This window comes from Rhinatrema bivittatum, chromosome 9 (genome assembly GCF_901001135.1).
Source record: "Rhinatrema bivittatum chromosome 9, aRhiBiv1.1, whole genome shotgun sequence".
NCBI classification, from domain to species: Eukaryota; Metazoa; Chordata; class Amphibia; order Gymnophiona; family Rhinatrematidae; genus Rhinatrema; species Rhinatrema bivittatum.
The window spans coordinates 73,531,330-73,557,333 of NC_042623.1; the positions used below are offsets into that span (position 1 = coordinate 73,531,330).

At 44.4% G+C, this 26,004-nt stretch overlaps 1 protein-coding gene across 11 annotated transcripts in view; it reads right to left on the bottom strand.

Moving 5' to 3' along the window:
• Positions 1-26,004, bottom strand: part of BRD1 (bromodomain containing 1) — a 569,207-nt gene that overhangs the window by 392,021 nt on the left and 151,182 nt on the right. The window lies entirely within an intron of this gene.

Here is a 26,004-nt window from a genome sequence, read left to right on the forward strand (position 1 = left end):
GTTTAGCGACTGGCAAGCCAGGTGCCTTCGGGTTGAAGGAAACAAAGAGTTGAGAAACACGGGAGTCCGAGTTTGTTCTCTCTTTGTAATGTGTTAAAGCTCTTTTACAATCTAGTGTATGCAGTAGTTTTTCCCTATCGTTTGCGTGCGGTTGAGGGAAAAAAGTTGGTAATTCCATTGTCTGATTAAGATGGAATGGAGTAACTACTTTCGGTAGGAAGGATGGATGAGTTCGGAGAACTACCTTCTGGTGATGAAACTGCAAGTATGGAAGATAATGGACCAAAGCCTGCAACTCACTAACTCTTCGTGCTGTTGTTACTGCAACTAGGAATACCACCTTCCATGTGAGGTATTTAATGTGCGCTGAGTCCATGGTTCAAATGGGGAAAGCATGAGCTGTTCTAGAACTATGTTGAGGTTCCATGGAACTGGAGGTTTAGAGATTGGAGGACGAAGGTGAGTTAATCCCTTCATGAAACGAGTCAGTAAAGGGTGATTGGATATAGGCATCTCATTGATTGGTCTATGATAGGCGCCTATGGCGCTGAGGTGAACTCTGATGGATGATGTTGCTAGATCAGCTACATATAGTGTATGAAGATAATCAATAAGGAACTCCGGTGAGCAGTCCAATGGTGGTACACCTTTGGACATGCACCAAGAAGAATAACGTTTCCATTTATAGCTATAATTTTTCCTGGTTGAGATTTTCCTTGATTCTAACAAAATGAGTTGTGCTGAAGTGGAAACTCCTTGTTCCGTTAGAAGGAGACTCTCAATCTCCACGCTGTCAAGTGTAGAGATGAGTGTAGCGGATGTAGAAGTGTTCCCTGATCTTGGCAGAGAAGATCTTGTCGATTCGGTAATGGAATTGGATCTCTGATGGATAGTCGAAGCAGGAAACTGTACCATGGTTGCCTTGGCCATGCCGGGGCTATGAGTATCAGTTGAGCTTTGTCCGCTATACACTTCTGAATTGTTCTTGTTATGAGAGGTATGGAAGGAAAGGCATACAAAAGGCCTGTCGTCCACGGAATGAGGAAGGCATCTTGAGCGATCCTGAATTGACTTGGTCTTATCGAGCAGAATTTGGGAACCTGAGCATTGATCTCTGTTGCAAAGAGATCTATCGAAGGTGTCCCCCACTGCAGAAATATGTCTTGGGCTAATTCTGTGTTGAGTGTCCATTCGTGAGGGTGAAAGATGTGGCTTAGTCTGTCCGCTCTTGTGTTTGCAACTCCCGGTAGGTAAGTTGCTTGAAGATGTATGGAATTTCGGTGAGCATGTTCGAACATTATCAGGGTCTCCTTGCAAAGGGACCATGAACCGGACCCTCCTTGTTTGTTGATGTAAAACATCGCTACTTGGTTGTCCGTGTAGATCATGACCCTGCGTCCTTGCAGGTAGCCTTGGAATACTGGTAATGCATTGCGAAACGCTCTGACTTCCAATAAATTTCTTTGCAGATTCTGTTCCGAGATTGTCCATAACCCTTGTGTTTCGTACATCTCGAGGTGTGCACCCCGGCCCTTGTGAGTCCCATCTGTGGTTAGTACTGCGTTGTGAGGATGGGGGCTGAACAATGCTTCTTTGGACAGGGTGGAGTCTAGGAGCCACCATGTTATATCTTTTCTCATTTTGGCGGTCAGTGATACCTTCTGCGTCAATGTTTGTGAATGCTGTTTCCATTGGCATTTTTGTCCCCATTGTAGGCGTCTCATGTGTAGCCTGGTGTTGGAACCGTGAAAATCGCCGCCATGTGGCCCAGGACTATCAGGACTTGTCTCGCTGATGGTGTCTGAGTATGGTTCAGGTATATAGAAGGTGACGGAAGTGTGATATTCTGTCATCTGGAGGTATGCTCTGTTGCACGTAGCGTCCAGGCATGCGGCCATGAAGTGTAACTGTTGTGTTAGTTGTAGGTGTGATTTTGAATTTTGATCACCAGTCTTAGTTCTTGTACACAGTGTATCTCCCAATAGAGGGGATGTAGTAAGATGTTTGGAGTTGGCAGGCTTATGAGGCAATCACCCAGATATGGAAAGATGATTATACCTTGTTTACTGAGATGAGCCACTACCACTATCATGGATTTGGTGAATACCCTGGGGTATCAGATATTCCAAAGGGAAGAACTTTGTACTGGTAGTGTTGATGTCCGTAGCGAAAACACAGGTAACGCCACGAGGATGGATTGATTGGAATGTGTGTGTAAGCATCTTTCAAGTTGAAGGAGCACATCCAATCGCTGGTTTGAATGAGAGGAAGAATTGACTTCAACAACACCATTTTGAATTTCTCCTTTGTGAAAAATTTGTTCAGTTCCCTTAGGTCTAGTATGGGGCGAAGGCCCCTCGACTCCTTGGGTATGAGAAAGTTTGGGGAATAAAATGCTGCTGAATTGAGCATGGGTGAATTTGTCGAATTGCTTGTTGTTTGCAAAGCAAAGCTATTTCTTCCCCCAGCTGTGGCTGGGAATTGTGAATCTTGAGTGTGGACAGATGAAGCAATATGGGTTTTGTGACAATTTGGAGTTGGTAACCATGACGTACTATCTCCAAAAACCCATTGATCTGATGTTACTCTTTCCCCAGCTTCCAGGCAAGAATGAATTCTGCCTAGAGGAGCTTGATGTTGTGGTAGTGGCTGAGTAACAAAAAGATGAAGTTGCTTGTGCTGCAGTAGTCTGCTGTTGTGCCTGCTGTGTCTGGTTACATGGTTTACCTCTACAGTGGTTTGATGTATTGTGTTGTGGAGGAGGACGCTGGTAGGAAGGGTATGGTTGGGTACGAAAGATTGATAAGATCTATAGGGTCTTCTGGCATATGACTGCCTACGAGTAGATCCCATATAACGACGTGTGGTCGAATAAGTGGGATGTGATCTTAATGATTGTAGTGCTAGAGCTTCTTCTTTGAATTTACTTACTGCGTCCTGGAATCCTTCTCCGAACAGGTTAACTCCTGTACATGGGAGGATTGTTAGTTTCTCGTGCAAGTTTTTACGTATTAAACTTGAACGTAACCATGCTAGTCTGCGGGCTGCAATGGCTATAGCTGATGCCCTGGATGATGTTTCATGTGTTTCATAGATTGAGCTCAAAGGGTGTCGAGAGCACTCTTTCATGTTATGAAGAGGCTGAGGTATCTGATCCGCCATTGAGGAATGTATATCCTTTATAGCTTGCATGCAGTCATATAGGTATGATACCATGTAGAACTGATGTTGCATAATTCGTGCAATCAACATAGAGTTATGGTACATTTTTCTGCCAAACTCATTTAAATATTTGTTGTCTTTCCCTGGTGGGTAAGAAGAATGCGACTGTTTTCTTGAATCTTTGCATCTCCGACTCTAGTACAATTGAAGCGTGAGGTAATTGTAGTAGAGTGTACAGTGATTTTTTTTTTTTTTTCCGAAATTTTGTGTCTGTTATCCTGGAAACGGCTGCAATTGCATAAGGCGTATCCCAGAACTTTATAAGACTGAATGCAGGATCTCACCCACCGACACCGCTCTAATAAATCAGCTACCCATCCAGGCATACGATCTTCTCTCCATACCCAGACACAAAAAAAGAGGAGGTGGACTTCTCCTTGCAGCCAAAAAATCACTAGGTCTGGCTTTGCAGACCTCAAATAACCTATCAAACATCGAATTTGCGCTCTTCAAATCGAAACACCTGACAATTGGTTTAATTTATGCCCCTCCTGGAATACTGGAATCAGACCCATCATCAATCATAGAACTCACAGCAAAACACCTAAACTCCAGTAATCCTACCATACTCATGGGAGATTTTAACCTCCACGTAGATGTCCAACCTCAATCCACCAACTGTAAAACTCTTCTCGCCTCGCTCAGCAATATGGGTTTTAGACAGATTGTGACAGAACCAACCCACAAAGCAGGTCATACGTTGGACCTTATCTTCATAAACGAGGGAATCACAACACACAACATCCCCACTTGCCTTCCAGTACCATGGACAGACCACAGAATCATAACATCGGTGTTAGAAATAAAGGAGATCTCCCCGCAATCCACACAATCAATAGCCATCTCCATCAGGAAACAATGCTCTGGAGACCAACTCAGTGAACAACTGGCCAAGGAACTAGTGCATCTGGACCTCTCCAACGCCAACTCAGCGAATTCTTCATGGACCAACATCACTAAAAAAGGTTGCAGACCAAATGTGCCCCATGACGACTAAATATATCAACCCTAACAAAGACAACAGGAAACCTTGGTTCACTCCTGAGCTGAAAAAACGCAAACATGAATTGAGATCCAAGGAACAAAATTGGCGAAGAAACCCATCTTCAACCACCCTCCTCATCTACAAAGAGTGCCTCAACTCATACAGAAATGACATCAACAAAACCAAGAGAGAATTCTTCTCCAAAAAGATCCACCACCTCATATTTGATTCAAGAGCACTTTTCTCATACGTTTCTACCCTTACTAAACCTCCTGCGCCTACCATTCCAGACGACCAAGCTCTCAACAAAGCGAATGAACTAGCTGCCTTCTTCGACAACAAAATCACATCACTCCTAGCCCCCCTCAAAGGAGCAGCTACACTTCCAAACCACATTCAACAATCAGCTCACTCAACCGCTCAACAATCTTTGGACACAACAGATCAACAGCCTCCGCACTCAACCGCCCAACAATCATTGCACTCAAACCACCTTACAACCCAACACAACCCCATCAGTGCTGGACAAGTTTGATCCCACATCTACTTTAGAAATAGAGAACATTCTCAAAAAAATAAAACCTTCCTCTCACCCATCGGACCATATCCCTTCAAACACCCTGAGTATGATCACCAACACCATAGCCAAACCTGTTGCAGACATCATCAACTGCTCTCTCACTCAAGGTCAAGTTCCCAACCAACTCAAGTTAGCCATGCTCAAACCGCTCCTCAAAAAACCCAACCTTCCCACCTCAGATCCAGCCAACTTCAGACCTATAGCAAACCTCCCTATGTTAGCCAAAACTATGGAAAAAGTGGTTAACAAACAACTTTCAGACTTTCTTGAAGAAAATAACATCCTCACCCCAAACCAATTTGGTTTTCGTAAGACTAGGAACACAGAATCGCTATTAGCCTCACTATCAGACACCATTATCTTTAATCTAGAAAAAGGCCAACCTTGCCTCCCTCGCTCTCCTGGATCTCTCTTCAGCGTTCGATACTGTAAACCACCCGTGCCTCCTGCAACGCCTAACGGACATTGGCATTACAGGAGCAGCGTTCAACTGGTTCAATCTTTTTGGAGGACAGATCATACAAGGTCAGGATAAATAACAAAGAGTCTCGTGCCATCGAATCTAAAAGGGGAGTTCCGCAAGGTTCATCCCTCTCCCCGACTCTCTTCAATATATATCTTCTCCCTCTCTGCCAATTACTCACCAACCTCAAGCTTATACACTTCCTATATGCAGATGACATACAAATCCTCATCCCTATAGAGGACACACTACACAAAGCCATGTCACACTGGAGTAAATGTCTCGCAGCTATCAACAACCTTCTCACCAGCCTCAACCTAGTCTTAAACACAAACAAAACTGAAATCCTCATTATAGCACCGGAAAACTATGTCCCATCCACTCCTCCGAACGCCAACCAAAGTCCGGATACCTTTTCTCAACAAGTAAAGGACCTGGGAGTCATCTTAGACGGTGGATTCAGCTTCAACAAATTCGTCAATAACACAACAAAAGAATGTTTCTTTAAACTACAAACCTTAAAGAAACTAAAACCACTCCTTCTGTACAGAGATTTCCGCATGGTTCTACAAGCCATCATACTCCCAAAACTGGACTACTGTAACTCTCTCCTCCTTGGCCTACCAGCTTGCACCACAAAACCACTTCAGATGGTCCTGAATGCCTCGGCAAGAATTCTCTCAAATGCCAAAAAAAGAGACCATATCACCCCAATCCTGCATCATCTACACTGGCTCCCGATAAAATACAGGATCCAATTCAAGTCCTTAATGATGATACATAAGGCCTTACATAATATCGCTCCACTCAATTTAACATTTCAAATTCAGCTACACACATCAGTGAAACCAACTAGAAGCGCATATCAGTACAGACTAACCACACAACAGGCGAAATCCTCCCTGAGGAAACGTGCTCTATCCACAGCGGGCCCTTCTCTCTGGAACTCGCTCCCTCCGGACCTTCGCCTTGAACCGTGCCACGCTACATTTAAAAGAAACTTAAGACTTGGTTGTTCGAACAAGCTTTCCCATAGAACTAATGAGCAAGAAAAAAGGCATTTCATATCCTCCGTATCTTCCCCAGCTTATATTATATACCTTTCTCAATTAACTATTTTATGTTTATTTATGTTTATTTATGTTTTCTCAAATTAACTATGTTCAATGTAAACCGCTAAATGTTCAATGTAAACCGCTAAATGAAGCGATAGTTACGGTTTCTTAGCGATAGTTTTGGTTCCTTGTAAACCGGGGTGATATGTATACTATACAGGAACCCCGGTATATAAATTCTTTAAATAAATAAAATAAATCTCTTGTGGTAGAAGAGATGTTGTTTCCCCTAGAGCAGCAAAAAAACTTTTGAAGACCAAGGGTCTCTGGTCTAGGGTCTGCTTTTTGGACCTCTAGATGCAGTATAACAACCAATTTTCTAGGGATTTTGGGTATGTAAGGTCTTCTGGAGGGGAGTATGGTTCCTGAGGTTGTTCCTGCGGATCAGACAGAAATCCCGTAGATGATGATGGGAATGTTTAAATTAAAGGAGAATCAAAGATGTATCCTGTGTCTGAGTTGTCAAGGCTGGTAGGTTTATTATGGGAGATGTCAGCGGTTCTCTTTTAAGCTGTGTTTTATGTTCCGGAGAACTGTCATCAACAATAGTCACTTTGAATGATGACCGAAGCTTTCATAAAAACCTACTAAGACTGAGACAATTGATAAAATGCCCCTCTTGTATGAGGGGGCATTGTCATACGATCTTCTGATTCTTGTGAGATACCTGCTTTAAGGTGCATTGAGTTATTTTGAGATGAGGAATTAGGTACCTTTCTGTCGCTTTGTATTTTGATTGATATGTTCCTCGAATCTTCTGAATCTGTAGAAGTGTTAGAGGAAAACAACCTGTATTACCTCTCTTTTGAGAAGGTATTAGAAGGTAGTCTATGAGATGATTTAGAAGTCAAAGGACTTATTTCCCATGTAGCACTTTCTCTTTGTCCATTTTTTATGGTGAGAGTGTCGTGAGTGCTTATGGTAATCGTTAGACGATGAATCTGTATGATTTCTACTTGATGAAAGTTCTGTAATATCAGCTCTAGAAGAAGAGCTTGTGAAGGGTAACATCCTTCTCACTCATTCTTTAATTCCTGAGGTAATTATGCCTTTTATGCACAGATTTAGATCTATGCGCGGATTATATTTATGCGTGGATTTAAGTTCTTGCGCAGATGTAGATTTATGCGCGGATATAGATTTATGCGCGGATATAAGTTCATGCGCGGATATAAGTTCATGCGCGGATATAGTTCATGCGCGAATGTAGATTTATGCGCGGATATAGATTTATTGCGCATGATGTCTATGTATGCGCGGGTGTAGATTTATGCGGAGGAGCAGATTTATGCGCAGATGCAGAGTTATGCGCATATCTTTCTACTCCTGTGCGCGCAGGGGTTATCTGCGCCGATGTCTTCGGCGCCATGCGCATAACTTCAGTTGAGTCGGCGCCGTACACGCAGATTCAACGGCGCCGTGTTCAACAGCGCCGTGCGCGTATTTAGTCTGCACGGTGGCTTCTTCTGCGGCGTGCGCTTCTTCCGACACAGATAGTTTTTTGTGCGCATACGGCGTCTTAGGCGCTGAAGGTGTCGGCGCCAAGGTGTTCCGGCGCCGATATGGTACGTTTGCGGCTCTATAGGCACTGCGGATTTTTAAACTCCATTGGCCTTCGTCGTTTTGCACTCTCCTTACCTCCAAAGTGGAGGATTGAGGATCCGACGACAAGTTCTCTTTTTTGTTGGAGCCATTAAGTTATTGGGCCAGGCGATGAATGAGCCTCCGATGGCTCGTTTAAGGCAAAAGTTCCTGAAGCCTATAGGCCCTTGTTTAATGCTCTGGATGACTTCCTAGAGCAAAAGTCACAATCTTCCCGATTGTGATGTGAAACCTCTGTCGTGTCCATCCGTGACCGACCTTGTCACAATGACAGGGTTAAAAACCCTGTCATTGTGACATTTTATTTTATTTTATTTATTTTAAATGCTGAGGAGAGAACAGCTCCGCGTGCGATCCCGCTCGTGGAAAAAATAGACTGAGGAGAGTCCGTTACTTTCCTGCGCGGGAACATATGCGCAGCCGCAGAGAGCAAAGCTCTGTAATCTGCTTTGACAAGCTCCGCCTCCCGGGCCTGATTGACAGATCCCATGACAGCATGGCTAATTCATCCTGCTATCGACGGGAAAAAATTATGTTACAATCAAGTAATGCACCAGGAGGACTAGGAGGCTGTTGAGTGTTAGGTGGAGGGCTCACAACTAGAGGAGCTAGTTAAGGGAGAGCCTTGGGCTGTGAAGTGATATCTGAGTTACAGGATAAATATTTATTTATTTATTTATTTAACATTTTTTATATACCGGCATTCGTAGGACACATTATGTCGGTTCACAATTAACTGAGAAAGGAAAGGAAATTACATTGAACAGGGGGGTTTAACTGGGAGATATTGGATAATAATTGGATAAAAAGAACAAGGTGAATGGCGAAGTACGAGAGAGAGAGAAAGCAAGCATGGATAACTTAAAATGGAAAGATATGGATTTAAAATTACATATGTGAACTTATTTACAAAGTTGGGGGGAGGGGTGGGGGGAGAGAGAAGGGGGAGAATATATGCGAGAGAGGAGGGTAAGGATAAGGAGGGATTTAAAAAGGTAAGGAAAGCGGGGAAGGGGAAGGCTGTAGAGGCTAATGGAGGGGAGAGGGGGGGGGGGGGGGGGGGGGGGGGGGGGGGGGGGGAGTATGGGGTGTACTGGAAGGGTTACCAGGGTGGGAAAGGTGGGAAAGGTGGGAAGGGCTGAATATAGAATGCAGAATCCTGCATGCGTGGGAGGGCCTAGGGTTGAGAGGAGTTGGGGTAGGCCTGTTTAAACAGCCATGTTTTTATTCCTTTTTTGAAGTGGCTCAGGGATGGTTCTAGGCGGAGTTTGGCCGGGAGGGAGTTCCAGAGGGAGGGGCCCCGCGATAGAGAAGGCTCTTTCCCTGGTGGCGGTGAGGTGCCCAATTTTGAGTGAGGGGGTTTGGAGGGTGCCGGCGAGGGCGTTTCTGGTGGGGCGGTTCGATTGCCGAATTGAGGCATGTCTTCAAGCCAGGGGGAGGCTGTTTTTTGGTATAGAGTGTTATGTAGGATGGTAAGTGTTTTGTATTGGGAGCGGAATGCAATGGGGAGCCAGTGGAGATTTTGTAGTATGGGGGTGATATGATCGGATGTTTCTTGTGTTTGTTAGGATAACGTGCCATAGCGTTTTGGAGGATTTGCAGAGGTTTGTAGTAGAGGCTGGGAGGCCTAAGAAAAGGGCGTTGCAATAATAGAGTTTGGATAACATGGTGGTTTGCATAACGGTGCGGAAATCATGGGCGTGGAGGAGGGGCTTCAGTTTTTTGAGGGTTTGGAGTTTGAAAAAGCCTCCTTTTAGCAGTGATTTAATGTGGGATTTCCAAGTTTAGTGTTGGTTGTCTAGGTAAACTCCTAAGTCTCTGACGCAATGTGGTAGGGATTGAGCTTGTGAGGCGTTTTGGATCATATGGTGGATCGAGTCGGAGGATTGATTTGTTAGGATAAGGATTTCAGTTTTGGAGGTGTTGAGTGCAAGGTGGAGATTGGAGAGGAGTGAGTTGATAGAGGTCAGACAAGTTTCCCAGTACTGCAGGGTTTCGTTGAGGGATTTTCGAATGGGAATCAATATTTTGTACGTCGTCTGCGTATAGGAAAAATTTCAGTCCTAGTTTAGAGAGTAAGTGGCAGAGTGGGAGTAAGTAAATATTGAAGAGGGTGGATGATAGGGAGGAGCCTTGTGGGACGCCCTGCGTGAGGGGAATGTGAGCGGATTCGAAGTCATCGAGTTTGACTAGGTACATTCTATGATCTAGGTAAGAGGAGAACCACGATAGGGCTGTGTTTGATATGCCTATCTCGGATAAGCGTGATAGTAGGATTTGATGGTTCACAGTATCAAATGCGGCTGAGATATCTAGAAGGGCAAGGATGTAGGATTGGCTGTGGTCCATGCCCTTAAGGATAGTATCTGTTATGGCGAGTAGGAGTTTTTCGGTGCTGCGATCTTGGCGAAAGCCATATTGGGCGGGGTGTAAAATATTGTTCTCTTCTAGGAATTCTGTGAGTTGGGTGTTGACCACCTTCTCCATGATTTTGGAGATAAAAGGTAGATTAGATATGGGTCTGTAGTTTGCAGGATCATTGTGGTCAAGGTTAACTTGAGCAGGTAGGATAATGGAATTAAAATCAAACAGGACTGGGATGCCATAAGGGGAGGAACTATAAGGGGTGGCAGGAACATGAAGGGGGCAGAAGTGTAGGCTAGGTTTGAAAAGGGGGGCCCCTGAAGAGGGCTGGGAGGACTAATTGGAGCGTGCCGGCATGACCTAGTCTGGAGGCAACTTCAGAGAGCGCTTAATTCTCCGGTAAAGACTTGACTGAAGAGCCAAGTTTTAAGTTTTTTTTTGAATGTCTGATGGCAGAGTTCTTGTCGGAGATCCGGGGGAAGAGTATTCCAGAGGGTGGGACCCGCTGTGGATAAGGCTCGCTTCCTTAAGGAGGTTTTAGCAGGGGGGCATAGAGAGTGCCTTTTTAGGCTCTTCTGATAGGTCTGTCCGATGTGTGTGGACGTAGCTGGATGCTTAGCTTAAGGGGACAGATGTGAATGTCCTTGTGGATCATCCTGAGGACTTTGAAAAGAATCCTAAAGTTGATGGGTAACCAGTGGAGTTTCTGAAGGATGGGAGTGATGTGCTCTTTTGTTTGAGCTGGTGAGAATCCTGGCGGCGGCGTTCTGACCATCTGCAGGGGTTTAATGGCGATTGCAGGGAGCCAGAGGAGGAGGGAGTTGCAGTAATCAACTTTCGATAGGATGATGGATTGAAGCACCAGCCGGAAGTCTCGGAAACTTTTAAATATATCTAAAGCAAGAAACCTGTGAGGGAGTATATGTTAGACCACTAGATGACAGAGGGGTTAAAGGGTCTTAGGGAAGATAAGGCCATTGTAGAAAGACTACATTCTTTGCTTCTATGTTTAAATAAGGATGCTGGGAAGATACCAGTTCCGGAAATGAAATAAATCACGGTGAACCTGGAAGATGTAGTAGGCCAGATTGTTAAATTAAAGAGTAGCAAATCACCTGGACCAGATGGTATGTACCCAAGGGTTCTGAAGGAACTAAAAAATGAAATTTCTGATTTATTTGTTAAAAGTTGAAACCTATCATTACAATCATCCATTGTGCCTGAACACTGAAGAGTGGCCAACGTAACCCTAATATTTAAAAAGGGCTCCAGGGTGATCCTGGAAACTATAGACCAGTGAGCCTGACTTCAGTGCTGGGAAAAATAGTGGAAATTATTCAAAAGATCTAAATCACAGAACATACAGAAAGGCAGTTTAATGGAACACAATCAGCATGGGCTGACTCAACCACCACTGAATGGTGATCCAATTGGGATTTCTGGAAACCTGGAGTTGATTGGACTAGGTATATGGTGTCTGCCTTTCGATTTACTGGTGCCACTGAACCAGGATGTTCCCAATTTCTTTTCAGAAGATCCAGAAGGACATCATGGATGGGGATAGATGTGACTTCTTTAGGAGCATCTAAAAATTGAAGAAGCTCCATCATCTGATGTCTATCATCTTGTTCTGTCTGAAGTTGAAAAGGAACTACTTCAGACATTTCCTTCATAAAATTAATGAAAGACAAGTCCTCTGGAGGGGAACGCTTCCTGCTTTCAGTAGGAGAGGGTGGTGATGGTAAGTCAGCGGTTATCCTGGGATGAATCAGTCCATGTATCGTAGGGATCATCTCCAGCACCCCCAATGTCCTTAGAGGGATGGAAGGTTGGGGTACCAACATCAAACAACAGGTGGTTCGTGCTACCCAGGGAGGGTGATTGTATCTCTGGACCCCCGGATCAAACACAGTGTGGCCATTGCAGTTTTTGTGCTCAAGCCATAACAGGGATCATAAGGCAAGATCCCAATACTCAGACGCGAATCACACGCAGATACTCCGTCCATTGCAATTCTGACTTTGTCATCTATGGACTTGTGTGCCCATGCCAAAAGGTATACGTGGGCAGAACCAAACGGAAAATTAGAACCCGTCTCACGGAACATCGGAGCCGTATGAAAAATTTGGATTTCAAAGCACCCATTGTACAACATTGTGCCACACATCAGCACACTTTTGAACAACTTCAGTGGCTTATTATTGAACAAGTGATTCCATCATGGAGAGGCGGGGACAGGATTTCCATTTTGAATTTCAAGGAACACCAATGGATTCATCGGCTCAAAATCGGTGGAACCACACAGTTTAAATGAGAAAATTGAGTGGTACACTCATTTAAACCGTGGGTATATGCTCCTCCTGAGAACCTTTTATTGATAGTCTCGGAGATTTCAACTTGTTCCCTTTTTAATAAGATATCGCCAGTGACGTAGATGTCCTTTTTTGGCGAGTCCTGGGGCAGCCCTTCAATAGAGAGAAATTTAATATTGCGTCTGCCGACGTCACTTCCCGTGTATGGCATCCCCCATGACGTATATACCCATTTATGGACACATACATAGAATTGGCGCTTTTTCAGCCGCTTTAAAGGTCAGCGTTCTTTTTTTATTACCGCCGCCGATAGATGTCTCACGGCCGAGCGCGCTGTCTTCAGCCCAGCATTGTCAAAGTCAGTATCATGTGAAGAACAGGGTATTCACTTTCTATATAAGAATTATTTTTGAGCTCAAATTTTCATAGACTTGCATTGTGTTGCATTTACAGAGTGAAAATGAAACACTATCGATGCTGCTACACTAATAATCATTCTTGCATCAGTAAGTGTTCCCCCGTCCTCCGGCGCCATTCTTTAAAAACTGAGTTGGTATTTTTATGCACATGTCTCTTGCATTTATTTCATCCTTAGTATGCTAAGGCTTCCCGGATATCAACAGAGCCAGTCCTAGTGGTACCCGGCCCCCTGAAGGAGGTGGTCCACTCCGAAACACTTAGTGTTGGGGCAATGTCGGAGTTTACCACTCCTGTCAACATCTATTCAAGGCTCAGTGACGGATAAGAAGCAAGATAAGTACACTTTCGGATTTAAGCGTGCGAGCAATCCGTCTTGCAAGTACTCACAGGTTCAATGTGCATAAACGGGCAGCTTTCTGCGCCCTTCACGTCCAGCCCATTGAGACCAATGATTAAAAAATAATTGAATGCTATGAAAAGCTTACATTAGCTTAGCCTGTTGGCATTTAAATATGAGGTCTCTTTGAGCTTATCCACTCATATTGTTTCAGCATAGTTTTTGATATAGTTATTACTAGTTACTTCCTGTGTATGTGGATTTTTTGATTTTGCTTAATAATATGCGGCAGCAATATACGTTTAATACAACAGGCGCTCAATAATATGCGGCAGCAATATACTCTCAATGATAACCAATATGCTATCATTAGTATGCGATTAGCAACATATGCTCAATGCTATCCAATATGCGCTCCTTAGTCTGCGGTCAGCAATATACGCACAATAATATACACTCACGGGATATCCCATATGTGCTTAAGCATAGACAGGCGCCTATCATGGGCGCTCAATATCTGAACAAGGCAGACAAAATGGTGACCTCCACTGCGTGCCACATGCAGACAACGTCGCCGATCCTAGTTCCTCGGAGACCGAAAAGTAAGAGATGTACGCCTTACCTGATCCTCGGCGCTTCCCGGTTCGAACCCAGGCGGTCTCCGGCTGCGGGGGAAGAGGGGAAATACCTTCACCGCCACGCTTGAGGAAATGCACCCGCTGCCTCGTCCACGCCGGGACCGAAGCGCCTCTTTCGCCACGCCAGGGCCCTTCTCGCCCGGGGGCTACGTCCCTGCCGCGATTCGGCCACCGGACTGAGGCCTTAAACCTCCGGGGGATCGTGGAAATCACCCCGGGAAACTCAACTGGGGGAGGGACCCCAAGGGTATCACCGCAGGAGTGCGGGGCTCGATGTACCTGAAGAAATTTAGTAAGAAGAATATAGAAAGTAGAAAGTAGATTGGAAACACGCTCAGCGAGCGTGCAGGCTATCCAAACTGCTTTGGAGATGGAAATTACTGAGTTGCTAAGCTTCCTGTGGGGGTATATATACCCGTGCTGACGTCAGATCCGTCTCCAACTGCTAGCACGAGCATACTATACCCATTCGTTCTGAGTCCATCTGGCTACACGCTAGGAAACTGCTATTAATTAAATTTACTTAGGGAATAGCCACTGCTATTAATTGCATCAGTGGCATGGGATCTTCTTAGTGTTTGGGTAATTGCCAGGTTTGGTCTCTGTTGGAAACAGGATGCTAGGCTTGATGGACCTTGATCTGACCCAGCATGGCAATTTCTTATGTTCTTATGTAGCACAAGGCAATAAGATTCATCCGTGTTAAGCCCTTATAAAACTGAATCAATTAATGACAGGAGTAATGTTTCAGTTGAGTGATGTTTCCTAAATCCAAATTGATTTGGGTAGAGAATATTTTGATCTTCCAGGTGATTTACAAGTTGGGATAAACTGCTTTCTCAAGAACTTTTGCTAGAAATGACAAGTTGGATATTGGAAGATAGTTGTCCCAATTATCAGTTCTACCAGTCTTATTTTTAGGATCGGCTTTATCACTGCTTGTTTTAATCAGTGTGGTATAAATCCTTCTGATAGTGAATGATTAGTTAAGGTTATGATTGTCGGAGTGATAACATGGTATACTTGTTTCAAGGAACTGGCTGGTATTGAGCGAGTGGCAGGTTTAATTTTAGCAATGATTTCACTTATTTCCAGTTTCGATACTCTCGAATATAGACCACTTAATGTCATTTGAATTTTCAGGTGTTTTTGTTGGAGAACTGCTTGTGAAATTTTTTTTTTCAACTTATTGATTTTGTCTATGAGTGCGGTGGCATATTCATTGCAAGAGGCCTTTGTGAAGTTATAGTTTCTTGAGATGGATGATGTCTGGTCTTTAATTAAATGTTTAACAGTCTCAAAAGCAGTTTGGAATTAAATAAAACTCCGTGAATTTGTTTAGCATAGAAATATTTTTTCTCTTTATTGGTTAGTGTATGGTATTTTTGTAAGGAAGGATTTATATTTTTCTAAGGATTCCACAAATGGTCATTTCCTCCATTGTTTCTCTAATTTTCTTGTTTAGTGTTTCTTAATTCATCATTGTACCAGGGCTTCTTTTGTTTTGGAGTTATTCCTATATTTGTTAATAGTTTTCATCTGGACAGGACTGAGGTTTTCAGTTATGTCACTGACTAACTTATCTCAGGAATCAAATGCCGATGTTTATTTACTCTATACAAAACATTTATTTCCATGTATGCGAGTGCTGGGTTTTTACCCATTAAACTGTACTTTCCATTTGAGAACTGCTGCAAAATCCACAGGTAAAAGTACCTACAGACTTTACAACAATCCAAGCAGATATAAGAATTGCCCCAATACTGTCTGAAGGACAAACACCCCCTGAAAGCCATAAGTTGCTCATCCACTGTAAAGTAGACACCTGAAACACTGAAATTCCTAATTACTCCACAAGCATTGTCCAAATGTTAAGGAGGACAGCAGGCTTGTCCATTACTCTGCTACTGCCACATGACCTTATTGTCAAAATGAAAGTTACCAAGGAAACCTGAACAGGTGTGAATGGACATTCAATGCACCTAGAGTTGTATTACATTTGCAAATTTGGTCAAACTTACCCAAACATTCTTATAGACAGAAATTGTACTAGGGAAATAAAAGTTACTCAAATCATTAAAATGGGCTTGGGGTAACTTTGCATCCCATAGAAAAAAAACAACCCATTCATACCTGAGATACAAAATTATCCAAGGCAATTTTTTTTTATCCAGAGACCACACTTTTTAGAGAAACTATATGATGGTATAGTATGGGTAGGGACCTTCATTTTCGGTTTTTATTTAAACTTGCCTAGGAATTTCAGTGTTAAAAAAGAAATCAGTGGAAAAATAACTTCCAATGATTTTTCTCCTACTTTATCAAAGTTATTTTTTTACTGACTTTTTTTGTTCTGTCACTGAAATTTCCCAGACAAAATAAAATAAAAACTGAAAACAAAGGTCCTTAAGTATAGGTAATAGTGAATGCCCTAAAAAGAAAACATTACAGAATTAAAAACCTCTTAGTTGAAATAGCCTGGTGGCTTACTGGCCGTGCAGTGCACTACCTGCAAGGTAATCTCTATCTGATCACCATATTAGTCTTCCATTCCCAAGCTCAGAGGGGCCTAGGTGAAGGGAAAAAGTCATGGTTACTGCAGTGCTTTATCAATGGCAAAGAGAGGGTTTTTTTGTAAATTGCCCCTCCTTGTGTGCGGGTAAACTTGCATGCATAGTACCACTACATGTGTAGCAATCTGCACTGAGAACAGGCATTCCCAGGATTGAGGTTTGGATTTACATGCATACTTTTCAAAATACAAAAAAGTATACATGTCTAATTTTTCTTGAGAAAAACTACCTGCACAAATTCGTAGGAGTAAATGCTGGAATAATGCATACCTTTCCCTTTGGAAATTGGTGCAAAGGCCATAGGTGAAACGTACCCACAGTTTCTGTATCAATACAAGTAGTTGTAAAATTACTCCTTACATGTTTAGCTTTATTGTTTATGAAAAATATTATGATTACCTTGTTGTGAACCTTTACTCAGAATATAAGAGTTCACGGCACCTCTGAGGTTTACATCTCTTTGAACAGTAATCAGGGAATATCATGTTAGCATGCAAAACTAAAATTGGTTTAAAAAAAACTAAGCTAGTTAAAAATAATACCCTTGTAAAGCTAATGAATGCTTTTGAGACAACTAAGATTCCTTTTTCAGACAATTACCTCAAATGCCATCTCATTATCCGACTAACAAACCTTGGCAGACCTCAACATTTGCATCTTTAAACAATAAGCATCTATAAACAATTCCCCCTAGAACCACTACAACAAGAATTCTGAAAACAATTTAAAAAACATAGGCCTATCCAACATAAACAAAGCAACACAATCATGGCAACAAATAACCTTAGAAATCGCTAATAATATAAACCCAGAAAGAACAAAAAAGATAAACAAAAGAAAAAATGATAAAGCAAAATTGCTTACCTTGTAATAGGTGTTATCCCAGGACAGCAGGATGTAGTCCTCACATATGGGTGACATCAGTAATGGAGCCCTATGTACGGAAAACTTCTGTAAAAGTTTCTATGAAACTTTTGACTGGCACCAGTGTGCCTACTGAGCATGCCCAGCATGCTATGATATTCCCTGCCACAGGGGTCTCCCTTTAGTCTTGGTTTGTAGCAATAGCGTTAGCCAAAAATAAAATAATAAAACGTATCGGACCCAACTCCGCGGGGTGGCGGGTGGGTTTCGTGAGGACTACATCCTGCTGTCCTGGGATAACACCTATTACAAGGTAAGCAATTTTGCTTTATCCCAGGACAAGCAGGATGCTAGTCCTCACATATGGGTGATTAGCAAGCTAGAGGCTGAGTCAATTTGTCATGTAGCAACAGTGAAGTATTGTTGATGGAATGAATCAGCCGAAGATCACAGCAGGTTGGACGTAGAAGGAGTTGGGATTATACTGGAAACAAGTTCTTTAAGACAGATTGTCCATAGGCTGAATCTTGTCTTCCTTCTTTGTCTAGACAGTAGTGAGCTGCAAAAGTGTGAAGAGAACTCCAGGTTGCTGCTTTACAAATGTCCAGAATAGGTACAGAGCGAAGGTGTGCTACTGAGGTTGACATTGCTCTGACTGAATGTGCTTTTACTCGCCCTTGAAGAGTAAGGCCTGCTTTTCCATAACAAAATTGAATGCAATCTGCAAGCCAGTTTGACAGAGTATGCTTACCCACTGCTTTACCTGGTTTGTTTGGATCATAGGATACAAACAGCTGACTGGATTTTCTTTGGGCTGTAGTGCGGTTTAAATAGAAGGATAACGCACGCTTACAGTCCAAAGTGTGTAAGGCTCGTTCACCTTGATGGGAATGAGGCCTAGGAAAGAATGTTGGTAAAACTATGGATTGGTTCAAATGAAATTCCGTGACAACCTTAGGAAGGAACTTTGGATGTGTCCGGAGGACTACCCTGTCATGTAGGAACTTTGTAAAAGGTTCGTATGTGACTAGTGCTTGTAATTCACTGACCCTTCTAGCTGATGTAATGGCTATAAGAAAGACCGTTTTCCAAGTTAGGTACTTAAGGTCACAGGTATTTATGGGTTCAAATGGGGAACGCATGAGCCTAGTTAATACTACGTTTAGGTCCCATTGAATGCTTGGGGAATGAATTGGAGGTTTAATGTGAGTTAGGCCTCTCATGAATTTACTGACGAGAGGCTGTGTGGAGAGAGGCGCATCACCTAGCTTGTTATGATAAGCTGAGATTGCACTTAAGTGTACCCTTACAGATGACGTCTTAAGACCAGAGTCTGAGAGATGGTAAAGGTAATCTAGTAGCGTGGTAGTGGGGCAAGTGAAAGGATCTAAATCTTTCTGAGTGCACCATAAAGTAAACCTTTTCCATTTGTAGGAATAATTCTTTCTAGTGGAAGGTTTACGTGCAGCTATTAGTACCTGAGATATATTAGTTGAAAGGTTGAATGGTTGCAAGATCAAGCTTTCAACATCCATGCTGTCAGGGACAGGGATTGAAGGTTGGGATGGCGCAACTGACCCTGTTCCTGAGTTATGAGATTGGGAGCTACTCCCAGGCGAATGGGATCCCTGACTGAGAGATCTAGCAGTGTGGGGAACCATACTTGTCGAGGCCAATATGGGGCTATGAGTATCATGGACCCCTTGTCCTGTTGTAGCTTTACTAATGTTTTGGTTATGAGCGGTATTGGTGGATACGCGTATAACAGGCCTGAGTTCCAATGGCGAGCAAACGCGTCCTTTGGTAAGTTGTTCTGCCGGAAGAGGAAAGAGCAGTAATTGTTCACTTTGTAGTTCAGAGGTGACGCAAAGAGATCTATTGTTGGTTGACCCCAGCGTTGAAATATCTTGGTTGCTATCGCTGGGTCGAGGGACCACTCGTGTGGTTGAAAGTGGCGGCTGAGGCGATCCGCTACTGTGTTGTGGATGCCTGCTAGGTAGGTGGCCCGTAGTAGAATTGAGTGTGCTAGGGCCCAGTCCCATATTTGAGCTGCTTCCTGGCAAAGGAGGTACGAGCCCGTACCACCCTGCTTGTTGATGTACCACATGGCTACTGTGTTGTCCGTTTGGATCAGAACAGTCTTGTGTGAAAGGCAGTCCTTGAATGCATGTAGAGCATAGCGTATAGCTCGAAGCTCCAGGAAGTTTATTTGAAAAGAGGCTTCTTGTTTTGTCCACGTGCCTTGCGTCTTTAAGTGAGCAATGTGCGCACCCCACCCCAAGGTGGATGCATCTGTTGTTAAAGTCACTTGTGGAACTGGTTGCTGAAAAGGCAGGCCTTTGAGCAAGTTGATTACGGATGTCCACCAGAGAAGAGATGATCTTAGATCTGGTGTGATACGAATGGGAGTGGACAATGGTTGAATGGCTTGAATCCATTGAGATTTGAGTGTCCATTGCGGTAGGCGCATGGTCAGTCTGGCCATGGGAGTTACATGAACTGTTGAGGCCATGTGTCCGAGTAGGGTGAGGCACTGATGAGCTGTAACTCGAGATTGATTGCGAACTGATTGTGCTAAGAGGACGAGTGCCTGAGCACGGTCTCTTGGAAGAAAAGCTTTTGCTGTGATAGTATTGAGATCTGCACCTATGAACTGTAACTGGTGAGATGGTGTGAGATGGGATTTCTCGTAGTTGATGAGAAACCCCAAGGAGTGAAGTAACTGCATTGTGAGATGGAGAGAAGTGAGAGCACCGTTTTGTGTTTGACTTCTGATTAGCCAATCGTCCAAGTAGGGAAACACATGTACTCTTTGCTTGTGAAGATGTGCCACCGCTACTGCAAGACACTTTGTGAACACTCGAGGTGCTGAGGCTAGGCCGAAAGGCAGTACTCGATATTGGAAGTGCTGACCTTCCACCAGAAATCGCAGGTACTGTCGATGAGGAGGAAAAATGGGAATGTGAGCATAAGCGTCTTGAAGATCCAGAGAGCAGAGCCAATCTCCTTTTTGAAGAAGAGGTAGCATGGTGCCTAATGACACCATCCTGAATTTTTCTTTCTTTAGAAATTTGTTGAGATTTCTGAGATCTAGGATTGGGCGTAGGCCCCCGGTTTTCTTTGGAATGAGGAAATATCGGGAGTAGAATCCTCTGCCCCACTGAGGCCTGGGAACTTTTTCTATGGCCTTGGCAGTCAGTAGGGTGGATAATTCTACTTGTAGAATTGTGTAATGATAAGACACTGTCCAAGATGGGATAGGAGGATTGTCGTTTGGTACAGTGAGGAAATCCAAGTGGTACCCTTGAGATACAATTGAGAGTACCCATTGATCTGTCGTGATGGAGTTCCAATTTTGATGGAAATGAGAAATTCGGCCTCCGACAGGTAATTGTGGGCAAGGATTTTTGGAATGACTCATGCTCTCTGGTTGGATTTCAAAATCCAGACGTGGACGCTGCAGGTGGAGGCTGTTGAGGTCTGGCAGGTCTCTGGCGAGGTTGTGACCTTTGAGTAGGCCTTTGCTGTCTGGGTCTAGCTGCTGGGGGATAATACCGCCGAGGGCGGTAATATGGTTTCCTTGGTTCTCTTCTTGGAAGCCTCCTAGAAGGTTGGTGTACTTCTTGCGGCAGCTGAGATAGTTGTTTAAGGGTCTCAGTGTGATCCTTAATTGTCGCCACCGCCTCTTTAACTTTATCCCCAAAGAGGTTTTCTCCAAGGCAAGGCAAGTCTGCCAAGCGCTCTTGTACCTCTGGTCTCAGCTCCGATGATTTCAACCAGGCCCATCTTCTGGCTGTGATTCCTGACGCTGACAGTCGGGAGGCTGTTTCAAAGGAATCATATGTTGCTCGAACCTCGTGTTTACCCGCCTCCAGGCCTTTGTGCACGAGTTTTAGTAATCCGTCCTGAAACTGGTCAGGTAACTGGTGTGACAGTGTTTCTACCTGTTTCCACAGGTCTCGCTGGTACTGATTCATAAAGAGCTGGTAAGAATTTATTCTAGATACCAGCATGGCAGCTTGGAATATTTTTCTTCCTAGATTGTCCAGGAACCGGTTATCCTTACCAGGAGGTGTAGAGGCATGCTGTTTTAACCTCTTGGCCTTCTTTTGGGCCGACTCGACCACCACTGACTGATGCGGTAATTGTGTTTTTTTGAAACCCTGGGATGGGCTGTACCAGATAAGTGGCATCAGCACGCTTATTGACCGCTGCCACAGACCCAGGGTGCTCCCACATTCTGTACATCAATTCTTGTAGGACCTCATGGACTGGAATGGCAAGAATTTCCTTAGGAGGATCTACGAATTGGAGAACTTCCAAAGTTTTTTGTCTGCTGTCTATCTCTGAAAGGAGGGAGAAGGGAATTGTTTCAGACATTTCCTTTATAAAATTCGAGAAGGAAAGATCCTCCGGTGGTGATTTTCTTCTATCCTCTGGTGGTGAGGGCTCAGAGAGGATATCTTCCCCTGATGAATATTCTGAGTCACTAGAGTCCAGAGGATGTTCTATAGGCCTAGAAGGCTTAAAAGGAGTGTCAGAGAGTGGTGTTTGTGGCCTGATGGGTGGTATGACACCTGAGGGGCCTGGTAACGGTTCCTGATGGAGATCAGAACCTGGATGTTGAGGTGCAGAGGAAAGAGCGTATATAAGTGAGTCCAATTTTTCCATCAGAGGTTGAAAAAATGGACGTATCATGAGATGGTACCGGCTGTGCCATCGAGGTCGATGGCCGCATTGGCATCGATGGAATCTGGGGCATCGACATCAAAGGCACCGCTGGTTGCGCCCTGGATGGTACCAGTCCTGGAACCGACGGCATCGTTGATGGTGATTTCCTCGGCATCGGCATCGCGTGTACTGGCGATGGAATCGGCGATGGTATGAAGGCCGGTGTCGATGGCAGGAGAGGAGTAGTCGGTCGTGGCATCGCTTCCACAAAGGCATCCTGAACCGCTTGGCGTATATAAACGTCAAGTTCCGCCCGCATGGATGGTGTGAACAGAGCACCCATGGGGGGAGGCGGTGGTGGCGACATCAGTACAACCTCAGAGCCCTGAGGAGGTACGGTTCCTTCCGCCGGAATCGGCGAGGATCGCCTTGTCGATGGCTCGGAAGCCTTACCTTTGAGCCGGGGTTTCTTGGACGGTGCCCCGTCATCTGTCGATGGCTCACCGGCTATCGGGGTAGGTGATGCCGTATGCGGCCTACGATGCCGATGGTGATGTTTGTCTTTTTCGCGGGCTTTCTCACTGCCCGATGTTGAGGCCTTGGACGATGGTGAGGGGGAGGAAAATGGAGCGTCTCCCGACTCACCTGAGTGACGTTTTTTCAATACTACTTTTCTAATCGATCCAGCCGGAGACGATTGTTTGGAAGTAGATGGAGCAGTAACTAGTTGAATCTTGAATAGCTGCTCCATTTTGTCCAGCCGTAGACGTCGACCTTTCGAGGTCATCGTAGCGCATAAGGGACAATTTTTTACCTCATGACCCTCACCAAGGCAAAGTACACAGTCCTGGTGTGGGTCTGTGATAGACATATTTCTCGCGCATTTTGGGCATTTTTTAAAACCTGTAGCCATTTTGTGGCCGGACAGCCGTCGACGGCCTAAGACTCAGGTAAAAATGTTTTTAACCAAAAAACGGAACGGAACCGCGAGAACGGTAAAAACTCACCGCGATGACTAAACTAAGGGAGACCCTTTGCGGTTGAAGTTTTTTTTTTTGAAAGTTTTCCGTGAGGAAAATTGTGGAGAATCCCACAGGACTCCCAATAACCGCGAGGCTAACTGCTTCGCGGAAAAAAGAAGACTAAAGGGAGACCCCTGTGGCAGGGAATATCATAGCATGCTGGGCATGCTCAGTAGGCACACTGGTGCCAGTCAAAAGTTTCATAGAAACTTTTACAGAAGTTTTCCGTACATAGGGCTCCATTACTGATGTCACCCATATGTGAGGACTAGCATCCTGCTTGTCCTGGGATAACCCACGGTTCAATATACATCTAAGGGATATCAAAGCAACCCTTAGAAAAACAGAAAAAGAATGGCGCAAAAACAAATGCCCCTCAACACTAGCTAAATACAGAACATACTTAGCATTCTACAAAACCTCAATAAACACCACCAAAAAAAGATTACAGCAAAAAAATCCAAAACTACTCAAACAACCCAAAGACTATTCAACATAGTAAAAAACTTATCAGACAATAGCAACACAAATGTGCACTCAAACATTAATTTAAGCCAAGAATTAGCAATTTTTTCAAAAACAAAGTCAGCAAAATCTCCAATAATATAGCCAAAACCCCCACACAAAACATACAACTAAACTACAAAGACATAACCCCCTGGTCCTCATTTGAATACATATCGTCCATTGAAACTGAGAAACTAATCAAAACGCTCAACCCAGCCGCTCTCTGCCTGATTCTCTGGCTCCATTGCTCCCATCCTCCTCCTCTGACACCCTCCAACCTCACAGGCTGCACACCGCGTGCCCCGGGGAGCTCTGGGCTCCCCCCATCGCAGGAGCAAGGATGAAAGGCACTGCTATTGTGAATTTTACATATAGATCACTAAAAAATCATCACGCCCTACTGTAGGACTTTAGAAAATCAATCCCGAACTCTGTGGGAGCAAGAGGGAGTTGGGTTCTTTCTGCTGGTGGAGAAATGGTGGTCTACAAGAGCGTGTACAAGAGACTGCAATGGTGTAGGGGTTCGGGGGGGGGCGCTTTAAAAGAGCAGTAGGACTAAACGTGGACCAATGGGGTTCTGCTTGGTTTTAACATCTAGCGGCCCCCTCTACAACCCTGGGCATGTTTACAGAGTTGATGTAAAAACCCAACGCGGCCGTCCTCTCATTCCTGAAAGACTTTTTCTTCTTCTTTTAACAGAATGCACGCCTGGCTTCAAATAAACAGGTTGAATAAACTCCAAGGTCATGTCCTTTGTGCTTGCCACCGCAACAGCAGTTGCCCCCTGCTAGTAATAAGAAAATCAGAGATCGGATATTGACTGTTGGGCTGCTTTAAAAAAAACAAAACAAAAAAACTCAACGAAATACAAAATGTGTAGGGATGTGCAAGCCCAGTCAAAATAGGAAATGTTAATGACATCTGGGCTTACTTCAGTTTTTTGCTAGCTTGTGACAAATCCTGGAATATGCACTTAATCCACCTCTTCCACTAATAAGGAGGCACTAGTGATGCGCTATTGTCCCTAGTGTCTCCTTTTTAGCGCGTGGCCTAATTTAAATAGAGAATCGCGCGCCTAGGAGAGGTGCCTGGGCGCGCGTCGGGAGAGCGGGCGCTCAACATGGAGCGCCGGCTCTCCCGTGGATTTTTTTTTTTAATCAGCCTGTAAGCATGTGCAACAGTAGTTATCACCTTGCCCCCTAGGCAGAGTCCCACAGTCCATGATATAACTCATATATGAAGAAACCAACTCCCAGGGGAGGCAGATGGGTTTCGTGAGGACTAACATCCTGCTGTCTTCAGAGAACACCTGTTACGGGTAAGCAATGGAGAAATTACTTACCTGATAATTTTGTTTTCCTTATTGTAGACAGATGGACTCAGGACCAATGGGTATAGTGTACTCCTGATAGCAGTTGGGAGACTGAGTCAGATTTCAATCTGACGTTAGCACTACATATACCCGTGCAGGAAGCACTGCTATTCAGTATTCTCCTCGAAAAGAAATAGTGGATATATGTGTGCTTGAATAACTTGATTAACTTGGACTGGTTGACATAATTTCCAGCTGGAGACTGCCAGTGCACTCAACCGAGAAACGCTGACACCCGGCAAGTACGGGTGTCTTAACTAGGGGTAAAGTCTGGCTTACCCGTGTTTGTCTTGCTCTCGGGGATTGCCACCCGAGGTTTCCGTATTTTGGGGCAGCCGTGGGCAGGATGCTGAGTCCATCTGTCAACACTAAGGAAAACGAAATTATGAGGTAAGTAATTTCTCCATTTCCTAGCATGTAGCAGATGGACTCAGGACCAATGGGATGTACAAAAGCTACTCCCGAACCAGGTGGGAGGTTGCCCGTGGCCCACTTAGTACTGCCCTTGCGAATGCTGTGTCCTCATGGACCTGAACATCCAGGCGGTAGAACCTCGAGAAGGTGTGAATGGAGGACCATGTCACCACCCGACAGATCTCGGCGGGTGATAGCATCTTGATTTCTGTCCAGGACACTGCCTGGGCCCTTGTGGAATGGGCCTTGACTTGTAAAGATGGAGGTTTTCCTGCCTCTACGTAGGCCACCTTGATTACTTCTTTGATCCAGCGGGCTATGGTTGCCAGTGAGGCCGCTTCCCCTTGTTTCTTCCCGCTGTGAAGGACGAATAGGTGGTCCGTCTTTCGTATGGATTCCGATCTTTCCAGGTATCGGATTAGGAGTCTGCCGACGTTAAGGTGGCGAAGAAGCGTGGTGGCTAATCTCAGTCTTATTAGAGAATGGATATTGGGCACATCCTTCTTCGTAGATATCCTGGCAGAGTGCATGCTGGTGGCCTCG